Source organism: Rhodnius prolixus, unplaced genomic scaffold (genome assembly GCF_049639745.1).
Source record: "Rhodnius prolixus isolate KJV_2025 unplaced genomic scaffold, Rpr scaffold_7, whole genome shotgun sequence".
Taxonomy (NCBI): Eukaryota; Metazoa; Arthropoda; class Insecta; order Hemiptera; family Reduviidae; genus Rhodnius; species Rhodnius prolixus.
In genome coordinates, this window is record NW_027411582.1 from 24752893 (window position 1) to 24771945 (window position 19053).

Below are 19053 nucleotides of genomic sequence, written 5' to 3' on the forward strand. Positions count from 1 at the left end.
TTTTCGAGAACATGAACAATCCAATTGAGTAAAGAAATGTATTTCCGATCAAAGAATTTTACTTCAATAATTCGATTTTGTTAGACAATACAACAAACCCCCTATATTTTACACGAAAAATAGTACTGTACGTATAATACAGAAAAATTGACCCTTATTTCATTCCTTAATCAAGTTTTCTGAGAAAATTGTTACAAATAAAAGATAGAGCTCTATACAATCGATACAGGAAGTTAATCGAATCGTTAGTGTAGCTTTTGATTAAATCTTATTTTTCTTATTTTCATTCAAAATACACGTTATTTATATTTTATTTCTTTTTTAACTAAACGAAAAAATCGTATTTTCACAAAATAAACCAGTGATTAATTCAAAGTTTTTCTAAAACTAAATGTGGAGAGTTCATAAAGTATAGTAAGTGCAAGCTACAAGCACTAACTTGATCATATTTCAAGCGTTTCCATGTAGAGACACAATTTTATTTTAATAAATTGAAATAATTTCATTTTATATTCGCTTAAAATGATAAATGTGACAGCTATTTATCTACAAAATATGGCGAGAAGTTTGCTATTTTAATTCACATGGGACAATAACCGAGCAGTAAATATATATAGTACTTACTTCGTGGTTAGTGAAAATAAAGTTTACACTTAATGGTTATGGCGTACGTTGCATTCCATTAAGTGAATAAAAGGGGTGTATGTATATTATTTGTTTTGCTATCCAAACAAATTGCATTTACAATTTTAAATAAAATAGAGTTCAAAACAAATTTGATATTTATTTGAAAATAACATTACAACACTGTCAATTTATTGATTTTGTTATGTAAAACAATTCAATTTCGTCAAAATCATTGGGTCAGTAAGGAATTAATGGCAATAAAAGTAGAAGCATAATCTTTCAACTAAGACAAGTTACGTATTTGTGCTCCTGTTATCAGCAAACAGTTCTCATTATGGTGGATTCGTACAGTGAATTACCTAGGATTCTTCACAGAAACGCTTCACCTAGAACCCAGTTTCAAGATTGATTCGCAGCGAAGACACAGAAAGAACGTTATCTACTCAAACGACTCCTGGATAAAAGCGTGAAACTAATTCTAAATCAAAATTTACAGCTCTGCAATCTAGTCCTAAAAACCAATTTGTACTTAGGGAATCGAATTATATGGTTCAACCGAGCGTTTTAATATTCACCGGCTCCAATCATGCAATCCAAAATACTGCCCTTGATAACTAACGCTCCTTACCTGCGTATCCAGTATTTACGAACTGCAGATACCATTCATCAATGACGTAATCTGAACGCACTATCACAAATTCCAGTCCGCTCTCTAAGAAGTGAAAATAATTTGTTAGGATCTCGTATTAAATTTGATTCACCTAAGATTCTATTTGGTTTAAGGACTATAAATATGAGGAAGCTGTTATGGCGTCCAAGCTAGAAGAGAGAATGGCATTATCATCAGCAAGAATACTACCTTGAGGTACACCAGCCAATGCTAATGAGTAGTCGGAAGAGGCTGATCCACAACTAATCTGAAAGAAACGGTTAGTAAGGAGTGATATTTATAATTAGGTATTACGTAGGTAAATGGAAGACTTCTTTCATAATAATCCACAATAATGCTGAGTGCCAAACTCGAGCAAAAGCCTTAACAATTTGGAGAATGGCTCCAAATCCACATTGCTAATAAATTATCCATAACAATAAAAGGGGAAGGAAAGATTATTTGCAATTTCATTGACTATTTTGCTATTATTAATGCCAAACTTTCAATATAGTCTAAATTAATCAACTAATTTTTCAGACAGGGCTTAACAAATTTTTTTTTAAATAAATAAAAAGTAGTCAAACACAGGATTCGAACCGGTGATCTCCTACACACAAAGCCAAGCTCTTGACCACTAGACCACCAACTACCCCTCAATCTATGAACTATGTAAACTAGATCAAAGCAAACATGCATAATGTAAAACTATATTACAACTGTCCAAAAGTATTAGCCCTTGTTCTTAAGTTAAAAGCTTAACTTTAAAGCAAAATAAAAAAAAGTTACGAATGAAATAGGTAATAATCTCTTTTCTCCTTGTGTTAATGAATAAATCACCGAAGTTGTTGAACAGTAATCTTCTATAATAATAAATATAATAAAACAAAATAGTAATAAAGAGAAACAGAGTCAAAGTAATATGTACATTAGATCCTATTTCAATAAAATTCTCTCCATCTTTCACATTTATGTACAAAAGACAGGGCTGAAAACATCTTAAGCGGTACTATTTATAGAGTGCTCCAGTTTTTACCTGAAGTGATAAATTGTATAATACAAATGAAGAAGAGGGGTGAAGGAAGACTTGTCTGCATTTAATTGTGACAAGATAATGGATTGTACAAACACCATGAACAGGCATTAATACTGTTCGCGTGCACAAAACTGCTCCCTTCACTAAATTAAACAAGAACAAAAATAACAATTATACATTAAAATTTCCACTGATGATGGCTTTTGTTTATAAATAATTCAAATATGTCGGCGTACTTTACTTGTCTTGTTCTATTTAATTGATTTATTTTTATTCATTTTCAATTATATTTTATTTTTAGAGTTTTGGAAGTTCCGTTTAATGAAATAAATAATGCTGAAGGAAGAAGAAAGGCTAATTTCAGTCGTTATTATTTTTATTATTGCCGAGTTTTCGGAAAATAGTCTTTGTCGAGGTGGAAGATAGTCTTCTTCAGGATTTGGCGCTGGCGATCTGACTTAAGGTTCAGGCTATTTGTGACTCTAGAGCTCTAAGTGTCCTGTCTGGCAGTTTAGCTGAAAGAATTGGGCCAAGCTAGGTGTACCATACTTGGAAATATAATCGAAGGAATTTCTGCTTTTACTTAAGTATAGTTTTTTTTTTGCAATTATTTAAGGCGCGTCAACATCTGAGGTTATTGGCGCCCGGAGTTTATTCAGAAGAAGCTCCTAGGAAGAAAAAAAATCTAAGGGTTTGCAGCTGGATTTGAACCCCTATTTCTCTGCATGGGAATCCAATACGCTAAACGCATAGCTAATCCGTTCCCTAGTTTAACTAGTGTTTGTATTATTTACGTGTGTTGTAAAAACAAATAAGTACCATCAAGTTTAAGTTCTTATTATTGTTAATAAAATCTTTTGCGCATTACAGGACCTACTACACCAAAGTTGAGTCCTTAGAGCCTTGAGAGAATACAAATCAGGAGACTGTGAGACTTCCTGATCATTATTTTATCTGCCACTCCTTGACTGTTAATCAACATTTTAGATCCTTACAACCTATTGAGCTCATACTTAAGGAAAAGAAAAAACAAAAATGCTGTAAAGCCGTCCATTACTGGAAGCGTAGATTGAATCGCGCCCAGAAATGGATCAACCGTAGATCCGAGTCTAAGACTGGTTATCGGGATTCAGTTTGATAGAACTCCTTAATAGTTCCGTGCAACATTCTTCGCATCAACCTTCAAGGATTATTTGGTGCTTTCAGCGCTGCCTCACCATCCGAGAACAGTTACAAATCTTCTTTAAAGATCCCATAAGAGAATAGCATAATCTTTCACGTAAGTTACATTTATTGTAACCATTAAAGTTGAATAATATCCTTACAGTTTGCTAAGACTATACTGAAATTTGAACAAGACAGCTAACAATGTGTAAGACGCTTGGTAAGTACCTACTAAAAGCATTTAAATATACTTACTTTCATAAACCTTGTATTGTTATCGTCATTCAACTGTGAACATGACTTCAGAAAGATTTTATTCACATGACTAACTTGTACATCCTTCAAAAAGTTTCATGCTATAAATATTAATCTAAGACGAAATACTGTCTCTTCTTTATTTTATCGTAAAATAAAATTTACCGAGTTGAATTTTATGTTAAAAAATGATGATTATTATTTTTTTAATTTATTAAGTTATCTACAATCTGTATTACATGTAAGGTAAGTGGGGGGAAGATGCCACACTTAACACTTATTTCCGTTTTGTAGGGAACTGGGTTATCGAAAAACAACACCAAATGTATCAACATCCAGGTTGTTTTTTATTCTTTAATTACATATATTTATTGGTCTATTTAATTAAATGCAAAACCATTAAAAATGCATTTGCATGAAATTTGTCAAAACTGGCATCTTCCCCCATCATATGGGGAAGATGCCAGTTGATGCGGGGGAAGATGCAACAATATCTTAAGATATAAATTGAGAAAGAAAAAATTACAAATTTAATGTTAGGTAAACAGCAAAATATTCTCATTAAACACTGAGGGGAAGGAACACCGAACAAAAGACATTTTTTGTTTAATTTTTAACATTTTTTGCAATGCAAATTGTCTTTGCTGCAAATTTCATGTAGCCACTTCTTGCATGTTATGCATTGAAGCCAATCGCATTTTGGGCCCTTCCTATCATAAAAATATCCTTTACACTCAATACAAAAATCATCGTCCTCCTCTTCAATGTCACTCTCACCACTGGTCATTACCAAATTATCGGGAGCGGAGGATGCTGAAGATGAACTGTCCTTCCTTTTCTTTTTCTGCAGTACTTTTCCCCCTTTTTTTTTGTCGGCAGAACAGCCTTTCTTCTCTATGCCTCCTGTTTCTCCACCGTCGTAAGGGCTTCAGCAGTTTGTTTCTTTCTTCGAGTTTGCTTGGGTTTCTGAAATCTGGGGATAGGACTAATTTCTTCAAAATAAGTGATGGCACCGCTGCTGCTTGTTGAAGCTATTGCCAGAGGTGCGTTAACTCCTTGTATGGCATTCAAATTTTCTTTCATATTGTCGGAATGGTATAAGCATGTTCTAGAATTTTTTGCGGATCATATGGATAAATTCGGCATGCAGAAAATCCCACGCTGCCATTTCCAACAGTGGCTGCCCTATTCCACGCGGCGCTCAGCAAAGACCCAAATTGAAGTCTGGTGATTCTGCGTCCCGGGTTAGAATGGATACAGTTGTTAAGGACCTGCTGCCAAAAAGTTTTGTCTTCGATTTCTATTCCCTATAACACGATATTAGTTAGTTTTCCTTTTTATTTAATAGTTTTTAATGCTGGGTCAATATGGCCCGAGGTGACGGCTTATGGCACTTCACATAAGGTGACGGCTCAAGGGTTAATAATATTAATGTATTATACAGAAACTATATTTCGTGTGTCATTAATTGTTTTATATTGATTTAATATTATAAAATATATCATTATAATGTAAAAATGAACGAGAATCAATATGAAATTGAAACACTTCAATAGGTGGCATCTTACCCCAAGCACTGGAGGAAGACGCCACAAAGGTTTATTTTTGTACTAAGGCTTCAATCATGTTGTTTCAAGCTAACACGTACTCACCAAGATGTACACGACCCAAATATCACGGAATTATTACGTTTAATCTAGTCAATCCGTCACCAAACCTTAAGAATAGACAACGAAATATTATAACATGGGTACTCACCAAGTTCAAAGAGTTGAATTTTCAGTTTAACGACGATTAAACTAGATATAAATAGAAATATTCACAAGCACGGTATTCACAGTTGTTTACTACACACTTTAACGTAGGAATCGCTGTCATCCAGTTGTAGATATGCAAAATCTGACGATACTTGCATCTTCCCCCAACTGGCATCTTCCCCCCACTTACCTTATACAATAAGTAAATCTGGAAGTACTAAGATTAATTGGTACGTGAAGAGCAGGAGGAGAGAAACTACCCAGGAGTAGCACTCACTACGGGATGTAATGATCTTTAGGTCTTCAGATCTCAAGGAAGTCGCGGGGCCACTGGCGATTCAGTCTACAAGGAGGATTGTCAGAGGAGGCGAGAGACAGTACAAGAGGATTAGAGCAAGTGGAGAGAGCAGTATGGAATTTTTGATATTTAGTTTTGGCGAGTTGGTGTACGAAGGAAATGTTGAGGTCGTTGTGAAGAGTGTGGGTAGTCACCGTAGATAGGAGCGTCAACTATCTGTCGGCAGTAGTTTTGACTGAAATGTCTTGTACTGTCCGTATGTTTTGTTGGTTTGGCTGAACCCCACAGCTCTAGTCTAGTAAGTCCACATAGGTTTGAGGATAGTACTGCATATTAAGGGTTTGAGTTCTGTAGGCAATACGGAGCGTCGTCCAAATAGTCTGTAAAGCAGTTTCGCACGTTTCGTCATTGCTTGTCTTTTAAGTCTAGTGTGTGGGTTCCACGTGAGTCGTTTGCCTATGTACAGCCCAAAGTAGCGCACCAGATGAGGATTGCTGTTGAAGAGGACAGATGGACAGGAGCCCCGCCGTATAAAAATATTTAATGCTGTTTTGTCAAAATGATTTTAACGAATCAAATGAATTGTAAAATATACGAAGGTCTTTTAAACAGACAAATAGCTGCTCGTCAAAAATTATTGATTAAATTAATACAAAATTTGTTTATAATTCGAATTATTCGCGATCAACTTCTATGCACTTGTTCCATGCACTACTGACCGGGACTTCTTATCTTCTTTGCGAAGAATTCATATCCTTGATTTCCCAGCAAGTTTTGTACCTTTTTTTTCTTCAAAATCTTCTTTGCTGTTCAACTTGATACCAAGCAAAGCTTCTTTTATCGGATTAAACAGATAAAAATACGAAGTAATGTAAGTAGGATGAGATAGGAGTTCACAAGCTACTTTATCAATAGTTTGCAGCGACAGTTGTGCAGTAAGAGGTTGAGCGTTTTATTGAAGAAGAACCTTCTCTTTGCCCTTTTTCTGCCATCCTAGACATTGACTTCGTTATTGTCGGATTTATAATAAAATTTAATAAAAATATGAGCTTTTTAACAGACAGGACAGAAGATACAGCAACCTTTCATGTTATAAATGTAAATCAAATTATAATTGTTAAAAAGTACTATAGGCACTGAAGGTTACCTAACACACCTGGGTCGAAAGGGTAACACTATAATCCCACTAACTGAGAGAACTTTGTGGTGACACTTTCTAAGTCTTCTCCAGGATTGATTATACTCTTCAGTAAAGAGAAAACCGCGAGACCACTGGCGTTTTAATCGCCTAGGAGAAGGGTCGGCCACCGCGACTCGCGAGCCGCATGCGGCTCTTCTATCTAAATTGTGTGTCTCTTCAGCCTGTACAAAGTATATTGTATATTTTAATTTTATTGAAACAAATGAAAATTTCATTTATTAAAGTAAAGATATTTTTTCAAAAAGAAAAAGTTAGAAATAAAGTACGAAATTATACAGGGTGAACCAGTAAGTAATGTCCATAGGCCTACTGTGTGAAGTACATCTGAAGTGGACTTGAAAGACGTATTGCCCAATTTCATATTTTCCACTGTTCTTGAGTGACGCCACTTTAAATTTTTTTTTTTTTTAATTATTACTTTTTTTGCAATAAAAATGTTATTACTCAAAAAGTTTTAGTCCGAATTCGATTCTGATAACACGGTTAGAAAGGCAGATAAATTTCCTAAAAATTGACACAATTTTGAAGCATAAGTTATTCTCCAAACAGCCTCAATCTTCCTCCAAATTTTGGAAAAATAGAAGTAATCGAAATTTTTAAAATGTTTCACGTTGTTTAACGTTTTCTCAAATATTTCAGTGAGATCAGAAGTAAATGTTTAAAGTGCAATTTGTAACCTTTGACTTCCTTATTTTAATACAATCTACTTTAAAAAATTGACTACTGGTCCATCTAAAAGAGTTTTCAATGAATTAAACAACTTGATAAACTAACACTGTTGCGTGCTCGTGAACACGTTTTCTTGTAAAAACAAACGTAATTTCTCGTACAAAGATAAAAGGAATCCTAGAAAATGATATACCGTTTGAAAGCCCATTAGACAAGGAAACTTTTACTAAAAAGTGCCAGCACCTAGGTCTGATAATGATCACATAAGGGCCTAATGAGTTTTCTTCGAAAATTTCGGTTACTTTTATTTTTCCAGTATCCAGGAGGAAGATTGAGGCTGTTTGGAGAATAATTTATGCTTCGAAATGGTGTCAGTTTTTAGAAAAATTTATCTGTATTTCTAATCGTGTTATTACTAAAACTTTCTGAGTAATAACATTTTTATTGCAAAAAAGTAATGATTTTAGGAAAAAAAACTCAAGAACAGTTGAAAATATGAAGTGATGAAGTTGGGTCATTGAACTCTACCTTAGATGTACTATAAACAGTAGGCCTATGGACATTACTTACTGGTTCACCCTGTCTATTGAAAGACATCCGCCTTTTCATTCGTTTAGTTATTATTTATTTGTTTATTTACTTCGCAATATGTGAAAATAAATATTTAAAACAATTAAATGTTATTGAATATCATAAAATAATAATTTGTGAATACAAATGATCTACAGAGTTTTGTACACTAGTACCTTGCGGCTTTTGGTAAGATTTATTAAAATTCTTAAAGGAGAAATGGTTCTTTTCATAAAATAGGTTGCTGTCTCCTGTTCTAGTAGGATGATCTGAAAGGTGATGACATGATAGATAGCGAACAAGAGGCTTGGAATGAGACTGTAAGTTCTGTTCAGCTAGTTCAAGCAAAACCAGGACTTATAAACGGAATTCCTAAGTGGGTGTAGATGGTTAGATTTGAAAATGGAGCTTTAACGCTAGTGCGGAGAATTTACGATTGAAGAGTTTGAATCGTTTGAAGATTGGGAGGAAAAAATATAACTGAAATTAGCAATAATCTGTCTTCTTTTCTAAATATTTACGATACCTAAAAACTTCATCTTTGATTCCGAATAAAGTTATCGACAATATCCTATAACAGGATGTTAGCCTTTATTACAGGAACTAAACGTAAATAGGAATGAAAATCAGTTTCTGATTGATTAGTTTACACAAGAAACTTTGATTAAAGCCCCACTTAATAAACATTTGGATAATACTGAACTTACGTATCAATTGTAATTTAAACCAAGAAAATTTATTATTCAATGTTTAAATAAGCAAATTATGGAAAAATACTATTTTTAGTAACAAAATAATAGAAGCCAAGTGTACCAACTTCAAATAGAAAACTTGCGTAATAATTCAAATAATATATAACATACAGAGAGCTAACTTATTTTGTATATTTCTCGCATCAATGAACGTAATATTAATACCAAATTTCCATGTTATTTAACTCCAGTCTCAAAATACTTCTCGGTTATTCCTTCTGTTTTCAACAAGTTAGGCCGTAATAGATGTAAATGAAAGCACAATTACTACGCTTTTGTGAAAGACATTAGCTATCCAGATACTTTGATAAGTTAAGCGAGCAAAATGTTTTGTGTTAAGGTTTAAAATTTGGTAAAATTGTGTAAAGGAATTCTTGAAATTGTATAAAATATGACGTCGCCTACAACTTTACAAATATGACGTCACTTTACAAAAAAAAATACTAGCTGAATTTAGCTTGAAATAGCCTGAAACTGAATTGTGATGTAAATTTAAAGGAAATTTGCTGAAAGGCAAATTCTGATCTCTAGTTTCACGTGATACCTTCGGGCATTTTAAGTGCAGGCTAACACAGAGGACGAAGGAATTGTCCCAAAGATAGGATTAAGATAATCCTCAATTTTACACTTTCTCATTCCTTGCGGTGGAGAGTTGGGCAAAGAAAGTTCCTAGTTCCCGATCATCTGGGAAGGGCGATTGGTGAACTGTTTTGATACAAGTTCATCTCTGGTTGTTTTTGCTGAAACTATCGGGATACTCCTTCTTCGTGGTACTTCTATAGAGAGATCTGGTAGTTTACCAAGGTATTAAGAGAATATATTTCTATGTAGGAGAGCATTGGGCAGCAGAATCGAGGGATTAACGCTAGAAGTTACCGCTAACTGGGCTCCCCGATTTGCCTTAGTGGCTTTAGGTAATTACCCAGATGATGGACAGAAGTTACTGAGGGAAATGTTGTTCAACTCCAGCTCTTCGCTCTACCCAGAACTACCCTGGAGAACCCTGCGTGAGTACTTTCAGCACCAAGAATAAGTGGTCTTCCCTGGTTCAGGAGCTCTCAACAAAGAAATCTTTAGTTGCCGGAGACTTCAACCGTTATAAAGAACGAGGACACAAAATCAATTTAAAAAGTAAATTTGTTGACGTAATAAATGCATAAATGTTGCATTATGTGTTCTCCTTGCACTCGGCGGCCATAATAACTTTTTTATTTTTGTGTATTGACCAGTTTTCCTCTAATAACCTGAAAGAAAATTTTATTGATCTTTGTTTCCCCAGAGAGATTTAAACTTTAAAAACAAACATAATTTAGTAATTTAGGTCTCACATTAGATGAAGAGAGAGCGTCGAAACCGCAAAAAAGGCAGATCTGCAGTCGAGCCTCCCACAAAGGACACTCTCACTAGCGGCCACCTCCATTTACGGGCAGTTTTTGGATTTCCCCGTTTTACCCCTATACACTTTCTATATAAAAGAACCTCCGTCTAACGGACACTCTGCATAACGACCACGGACATTGATTTTGGGGAACAAATTAAATGTTTCACCTCCCACCAACCACCACCTTATTATTAAAAGTTCGTTTGACGCGGTGATCAAAATAATTATCCCCTCTCAAGTTTTTTTTTTTTTCTGGTTTTTCCTAAAGTTTCCTATATAAGCTCCATACATCTTGTACCATTTTAATCATTTTTCAATATAACTTTGGACGAACAATATTATTTTTGCCAACTTGCCGAAAGGTTTGTTCTATTTTTCTGATAATAGATGATAGTATGATGATAATTTTACCATAAATTATTATTGTTATGAATAAATGTGATGATTATTATAAAAATTATTAAAACAAGTCAATAATATGTAGTTTTTTGATAAATTTTTTGGATAATTAAAACAAATTTGATGCATATCATATAGCTAAATAATTATGCAATTATGTACGTTTTTAAATCTATTAATAATAAACAATTTTTAAATAGATGTTTGGGGAAAAAAAACCCATATTTTTTCATTATGAAACTTGCCTACCTCCTTCTAACGACCACCTCCAAACAGTGGCCACTTTGCTTTCCCCCGCCAGTGCCGTTACTGAGAGGTTCGACTGTATATGAAATTCCGAATCGAATGACATCTTATTAATGAAAATCGATTAACGCGTTTAGACGGTACGTAGTTTACAAAAAAGGGTAACAACAACAAGAAGAACAAGAACAATTTATGGCAACTTTTTTCTCGAAATCTATTAGATCTGGGTTGTTCCGGGAAAATTACAGTTATAAAGGAGGATTTGCCCTTTATTTAAAAAGAAAATTTGGGAATTTTATCTATTATAGAAAAAGAGAAAAAAATGGTCAAAGTTGGGTTGTTTTTCAAACTTCCGCTTTTTCTGGTGCACTTTTTTTGACGATCAACCCCCCTTATACAACTATCCTATCGGACAGTTCTAATATTTTTTTATTTATCAAGGGTCTAGCTGTAAAAAAACTCTAAAACAATCTCAGAAACTGAATGATGTTTTGGGTAAGGTTTGATTTGTTAGCTGCTAAACTAAAGGATTACGCTGATTGGACGAAGAATTGAGGAGTTCTTATTAATGGGATTTCAACAGAACAGACAAAAGAAAAAAAATGAATTAGTTACGTAGAGGGAGAAAGAGATATATCAAGAATCATTAATGATTGCGTCCTACTTAAGAAAGACATTTACTTTGACTCTCAAAGAATTGGATTCGTATGATTTGATAATGATTTGAATGCTAAGTGGAATCAAATTTGACAAATGAGATCTGGTCATTGGTTTAGATAGAGCCTTTGACGTAAAAAACCAAAAATTGAATCTTAATTTTTATTGAACTTTTAATTTAAGTCAGTTTATACATCCGTATCGAGTAAACCTAAATGAAACCTCATCGCAGTTGGGCGTTCAAGCATTTTAAAATAAATATTAAGCATTACTTTACTTTTTAGTGTTCTAGTTTGGTAGCACTTTAAAAGACTCTTTGGGAGAATTTTCTGTTTATATTGATTTAAATTTTAAGCTTATAACCTTTTCTTGAAAGTTCAAACTTAATATAAATACGTAAAATTAAAGATAATTAATTAAGTAAAAGTTAAAACATAAGCTTATTGCCTAAACAAACGAGTTACCATTTATAATAAAGATTTCATTAAACAAAAAATTAATTAAAAAAACGAACTCAAGCTGTCAAAAGAACTAATGTCTACTCTTCTTTTTTTTTCTTTTTTTTTGTTACGTCATTACAGAAACTGAGAGGGCCAATCTCGTCTGAAATATAGTGGTGATTTTGTTAAGATGCCAACGATAATATTGGCCCTAGAGACAAATTCAAGTTTTAGCTTTTAAGATGGGCGAATGACCGCCGGCTTGGCCTTATTTCATTCTCATGTTTTATAAAAATATGAAAAATTATTTTTTTGTTTAAAGAAAAAGATGTAATTTTGATTTTTAAAAATGGGTTTTATTTGTAACAGTATTTCGAAACTTAACCTGTCTGGTAATGTTCAGAATGAAGAAAATGATATTTAAGTGAAGTTGTAGACAATCTTGTATGAAGCATTTTGTAAAATAATTAAGCCTTTGTACTTTGTACTTTAAATGGCGGTTAATTTACGCAGTAAAAGGTGCATCCCTTTAATGTCCTTAGGAGTAGAAGTGTTACTTGTGTCCTGTATGCTCCCTATGCTTGCCGAAGATCCCTAGACTCTTGCCAATGATTGAAGGTGCTAACAAAATTTGTAAGTGCGAATCAACCTCTTAGAACTCTTAGTACGTTAAGTTATATTAATTTAAATAATGCCCATTTTTTTCAGGCGATCTTTACGTCTAACTACTAATTAAGTTTCGTTGACGGAGGCGACTAGCTACAAAGTTCACATATTAAATATTAAATATAAAATCCAAGGCCTAGAGAACGGGAATCGAACCCAGTACCACAATACATATTAGCTTTGCAGGTCAAAGCTTCTAACCCAGTGATGGCGAACCTATTTGCTAGGCAACCATTTGTTTGTTTACGCGGGTTTGATTTAGATTTTCTAATTGTGGGGATAATTTATATTCTATCTGTATTTTTTTTCAATCACGCACTGACACAAAAGCAATTTAAATGCTATAATCTATAACCTTTAGTTTGATCATTACAGTTCTAAAACGCAAATGACGACAAATGCTTTTGTAGTACAGTAAAAGCTCCTTATTCGCGCTTCCTTCATTCGCGTTTTCACTATTCGCGGATTAAAAAAATGCGACCCAATTCCTATATTCGCGGATATTCGCGGAAGTACACTATGATAATAAAAGGATTCCAATAGGTATCCAACCCAATATCCTTTGTAAATGCCGTCAAATGGACTAATAAAAAAAGTAAAATAGATCTTAGTATTACAACTTTGCCTAAAGTATGTTGTTAAATGATATCGCCGAGGACTTTGACATAAGCCGCCTTCGCCGCGATCGGTGTTTTTGAGAATGTAAACGCACAGAATGAAAGCAATTGTTCGTGATCCAGGAATAGAAAAAAATGGAAGTGGCGTTGTCATTATGGATCGAAGACCGCATCCAAAAAAAGGGTGCCCCTGAGTGGTCCAATGGTCCGGGAGAAGGCAAAGTATCTTTACGCTCATTTTAAAGAACCTGATGGTAGTTGTAGTGGCAAGTTCAAACTTTGACTGCAAACAAAAGCTTTTAAAAACTGCCAAGCAAGAGAAAATTACAAAATTCTTCAAACCATTGCCTAAGCCTTAAGATAATTAATCAAAATGTTCAAAAACTTCAATTAAATTGATTTTTTTATATATTAGTTTTTTTTTTATTTTGTCACCTAGGAACGTATCCCCTATAATCCCATATAAATTACCATTCCGTATTCACGGTTTCTGTATTCGCGGCATATTTATGGAACATATACCCCGCGAATAAAGAGCTTTTACTGTATTTGAAATAAAGTAAAAGTGTTTTTCAAAATATCAAATAAAATGTATAATTTTACTCAAAAATCGACAACCCAAAGCAAATAACCATATTTAGATTTTTCTTCAGATAAAACACACTTTAGTAAGGTTTTGTTCAGTTAAGTTAGTAAAAAGAGACTTCCATAGCACTTGTTTCGTCCCCGTTTTACCCGTTAAGTCAACTGAATTTTAAAGATGTTTAGTTTTGAAAATATTCAGTTTAAAATTTTTAAACTTAACTCTTGTGCAAATGGACATTAGTGACCCAAGAGCTAGTACTAAACAAAAAATGAACAAAATTTGACCCACGTCTCAAAAAGGTTCGTCATCCCTGTTCTAACCGTTCGACTGTCGTGACGCCTAGAAACTCTTAGTACACAGATTAAAGATATTTATAAAATTTGGAACATTAGATTGAAAGGTAGCAAAGATATTGAAGGATGAGGTTGTCCTCTTGAGGTAGATCGATAGCTTTAATCAGGTTGAAGCGCATCGCTTCTACATCAAACTGAACTGGTTAAAACCAAGAATGCTGTTGGTAGAAGGCCAAAAGAATACCTCCTATTTTAATGACACACACTTATTTTTTTTCCAAATGCTAGCAAATTTTGCGCAATTTCTGCCATTACAAAAATAACAAATTTAACGCAGTGAATTTAATTAAACAATTACCCAAAAGAATAGTGTAACAGAAATCAGTGATTTAGACGAACGAACCAAGATGCGAAATATTATTTTATATTATGAATCAGATCGAAATCTTTCATCTTGAAAGATTTAATAAATGAAGAAAAGTAATTGACGGGTAAAAGGAATGAATCAGGTTGGACCCAGCTGTTCTATTGAACAGGTTCTAATAACTGGATCCCAATTTAAATGGGACTCTCGACCGTTCGGGGAGTGGATATTATTATAATGAATTGATGATTGAATTCAATTTCATTTTCTAATCACAGCTTCTAATTTTTCTATTCAATAAAATAAATTAAATCTCAAATTAAACCAGAAATTATTTTAAAAGAAAACGTAGAGCAATTCTGTGAAAATAAAATTTAAATCAAAAATTCAAAAATGTCCATTAAGCATCACAGATGTTGTTACCTTATTATTGTCTTGTTCTAACGGATACATGAAAAAAAACAATTCTAAAGCCAATTGTGCTCAAAAATCGAACTTTTGCTACAAAAAACAACCATTGCAACTAAAACAGAAAATGAACTAACAGTAATAACAAAAATAATAATTTAAATATTTCAATTTTTACCAATACACGAGGTGTGGCTATTAAATAACGAGACTGATGCTGCTACAGATAGAACTATGCATGCGCCAAATCCTAACGACCGACAACTGTGCAGCGTAAAGCCTTCTCTTTCGATTGCAGCGTCTCAGTGTGTTTGTAGAGAAAATCTGTCTGACCGGAACCGTAGTTGGGTAAGAGGTGTTAGTTTCGTTTTGCGCGAAAACATGATACTACACATGTTAGTAGAGCAACGAATTGTCGTGAAATTTCATATGAAACTTGGTGAAACCGCTACTGAAACTTATCTTTTATTAAAAGAAGTTGATGGGAATGAATGTTAATCACATGCGCGCCGAGAAGGCGACGGAGATGATGACCGCCTGGGTAGCCCTTCCACGTTCAAAACGGATGAAAATATCGATTATAATTAATCAACATTACTACCGGTGAGGTGCTTGCTGAGTAAGGGAAAGAGTAAGAGAAAAAACGACCCGATTTGTGGAAGAACCAAGCCACGAGGGTTCTCCATCAAAACAACGCGCCGGCTCACACTGCATTGTCTGTCAAGACGACGTTTCTAGCCAAGTACAACATCCCAGTTTTAGGTCATCCACCTTATTCGCCTGAACTGGCCCCATGTGACATATTATCTGTTCCCCAAAATCAAATCTGCATTAAAAAGGATCACGATTTCAGTTCGTTGAAGCTGTGAAAGAAAAAGCGGCACGCGTCATGCAGGAGCTCACAGAAAAAGACTTCCAGCACTGTTTCGAACAACGGTAAATTCGCATGGAGCGTTGTAGGGATAGGGGAGGGGTGTATATTGAAGGTGATAATAACTAAATATGTATAAATTTAAAATAAAATGTTTTATAGCAATAGTCTCGTTATTTAATAGCCACTCCTCGTGTGTGAAGTGATTATGTAAAGTTGAATAATGGCCGATTTTGTTTCCAATCGGGGCTTAACTAGCCAATAACAAATAAGTTTTCTTGGAACACTATATATAAGTACGTAAGATCATCTTCTGGTCTCGATAAAAATTTAATTTGAAATAATAAATTAAACTCAAAACTCCTTGTCAATCTTTAACTTGGTATCGAGTAAGTGAACGCAGGATTTTGAAATGGCGATCTCCCAAGTATTTGGCCACGCTTTTAATATTGTTAAAGCACAATTCAACTCTTAAGACAACAACTGGAAGAAGCCGTAATGCTAGTTTTTGGTCCCACAACATTATCAAGCAGCAATCACAATTGGAGTGGACGATTTAGTTAATCAAGAAGGCTGCGTAAAGCGGCAAACGTCTGGCTTCATTTTGTGTTAAAAAGGAAAGCTACGCGATTGCGTATGGCTGCTCTATAACCTAATTAGGTTAATTGGATAATTAATGAGGGGTGAACAATGGATAAAATTTAATTAAATCCAAAAGAGATAAAGAGTAAAATAAATAGATATCCTCATTATCACCATTTCAGCAGCGAATGAAATGTTTGAATATAAGAAAATATATACTTTTATGGAGAGCAAAGAATTGAGCGACAAAATAGAATATAAGAAAATGGCGTAGAGAAAATAAGTAGCTGTGGTTAGCTAAATCACGTTTCTTAGTCAGCCATTCCTCGTCTCCAATTTAGTATTTCAGAAACCAGGAAGTGTCTGGACATATACACAACAAACACTGTAACACACATTCACAGAAATACAGCAAAAGAAGAAGCGAAGAGAAATAATCACAACTGATTCTGCTCTCTAAATAGGATGTGGAAAAGCGGACAGAAATCAAATTAAAAGTTTGAAACAGAAATATACTGAAAGGGAATGGGTTACTGTCAATCTCAGTAAACTAATTCTCTCCAAAAAAATTGGTGAAGGGGGGCTTGTCTCTTTGAATTAGATCCAAAAGCCGATTGATGGTGAAAATTTGGACGCACATAAAACTCATTCTGATTTTTCTAAATACTTTTAAAATTACCTCCAAAAGTTTTCAATTTATACAATAATTCAGCATCAAATTAAATCGATTCCAACTTGTACGATATTTTATTTCCAATAACAAAACACGAACTGGTTGTCAACACTGTATCTCTTATTGCAAGTTTTAACTTGTACGCATTTAATTTTTTTTTTTTTTTTATGATTTAAGGTGCGTCAACGTCTGAGGTTATTGGCGCCCAGAGTTTTTTTCAGTGCACTACCGGCCTCCGGACAGTGTTCTCTTGTTAAATAGGTAGTTCAAGCAGGGAGGCCTTAAAGGCCTACGCCACCGCGACCCCATGGATCTACTGTGGCTTCCACCACTCTAGGAGCTCGCCCTTCAGACCCGTCTGTTTAATCAGACTCTTAATTCTGGAGAGCCACTCTTGGGTAAAGCTCACCAGGCCTTGGTTTTTTCCTGTAGCCCAGACAAGCCCCTCACACTGACACAACACGTGCAGAGTGCCGTTTCCTCTTCTTCCTGACAGAACCTACAAAAAAGGCTATTATCCGACAGGCCCATGCGATGCCCTATTTTTCTGAGCCTGCAGTGGCCCAGTTAATAGGCCTACAATTATCCTGATAGCCGCACAACCTAGACGGATTAAATATGCAGTCAGCTTTGGCAAATAGCCCTTAATGAACTTCTTTGCATGTTACAGACAACACTGTTCATCACCGAGCAGTGAGCTGTAAGTAGCTCCTAGGAAGAGAAATTCTAAGGGCTAGCAGCTGGATTCTAACCCGGGATACGTTACGCTAACCGCGTAGCTAATCCCTTCCCTACACTTAACTAAAATTCATATTATTATTATTAATACTATTTGTTTTTTTTTAGCTATTGTGAAAATTCTGTAAACTTTAAAATCTCTTTTTAAAATCAACATTTTTCCAACTCTTTTAATACTTCTAGTAGTAATTATCTTGTAGAATAAAGTGGACTAGCCACTTCTTCATGTAGCTGGGCTTCTCTGAGATTGTTCCACACCAGTACTGTGGCACGCTAAACGTCCAATCAATGTACTAGTTTAAAGCTGTCTAAGCCTCTAGCACTGTCAGCCAATCATTGCCCACTTTCAACCATCAGGTACCAGGTACTTGAAAAGGTACTTTACAAACAGTATTGAAGAGCAGAGTTGTCTGTCAAGGATTCTGAATGACAATTCTATTAAATATTGGATTGAAAGACTGGAGGCGAACCGAGGAATTTAATTAGAAAACGTATATCTCTGTTACATGATAGAAAGACAATTGGTTGGTTTAAAGAGATGTTAGAGTTTTACAGCAAACATAATTTTGATGCCGTTAATATTTCTACAGGTGATTGTAAAGAATACTTCAATCAATTTTTGAAGGTCCTTAGAATAGATTTTCAAAATTAAATTCAAAAAAATCAATCTTCAATTCCAAAAAAAGGACTAAACTATTGTAGTTTTTATAAAGTGTATAAACAATTAGATGTTCAACATCCAAATAAAACATTACGGAAATGGCAACAACAAACTGTACATTATGTCCATTTTGATGAAAGTGTGCGGAGAATTATTGGGATTGAATTGCTCTGTAACTGGATCCGAACAAGTGCACAATTGTTCATTATGTAACGTTTCTGTCGTGAAATATACATCTACCATTTCATTGCTGAATGCGCTATTCTGCGTGGATTTAAACGGAAGGGCAGCTTTTAATGCGGAGTGGTTAGATTTTTGTCATATTTAAATGTCCGGAATTGGCAGAATTTGCTTTATTTTTACTGTAAAGTAAAGTAATGCCTATTTTTTCAGACGGGGCTTTACGTCCAGCTACCAAATTAGGTGTCCTGGACGGAGGCGACTAACAAACGCACTTTACTATAAATTTCTTTTATTAACAATTAAATAAAAA

The 19053-nt window shown here is 34.4% G+C and overlaps 1 protein-coding gene across 5 annotated transcripts in view; it reads right to left on the bottom strand.

Moving 5' to 3' along the window:
• Positions 1-19053, bottom strand: part of LOC141447239 (vascular endothelial growth factor receptor 1-like) — a 534132-nt gene that overhangs the window by 470692 nt on the left and 44387 nt on the right. Inside the window, exon 1 of one of the 5 annotated variants that reach the window (XM_074114559.1) lies at positions 1256-1275. The exons of the other annotated variants lie outside the window; for them this stretch is intronic. The gene's annotated coding sequence lies outside the window, so the exon portion shown is untranslated. Of the gene's footprint in view, positions 1-1255; positions 1276-19053 lie in introns of those variants that run through there. 5 annotated transcript variants of the gene reach the window in all.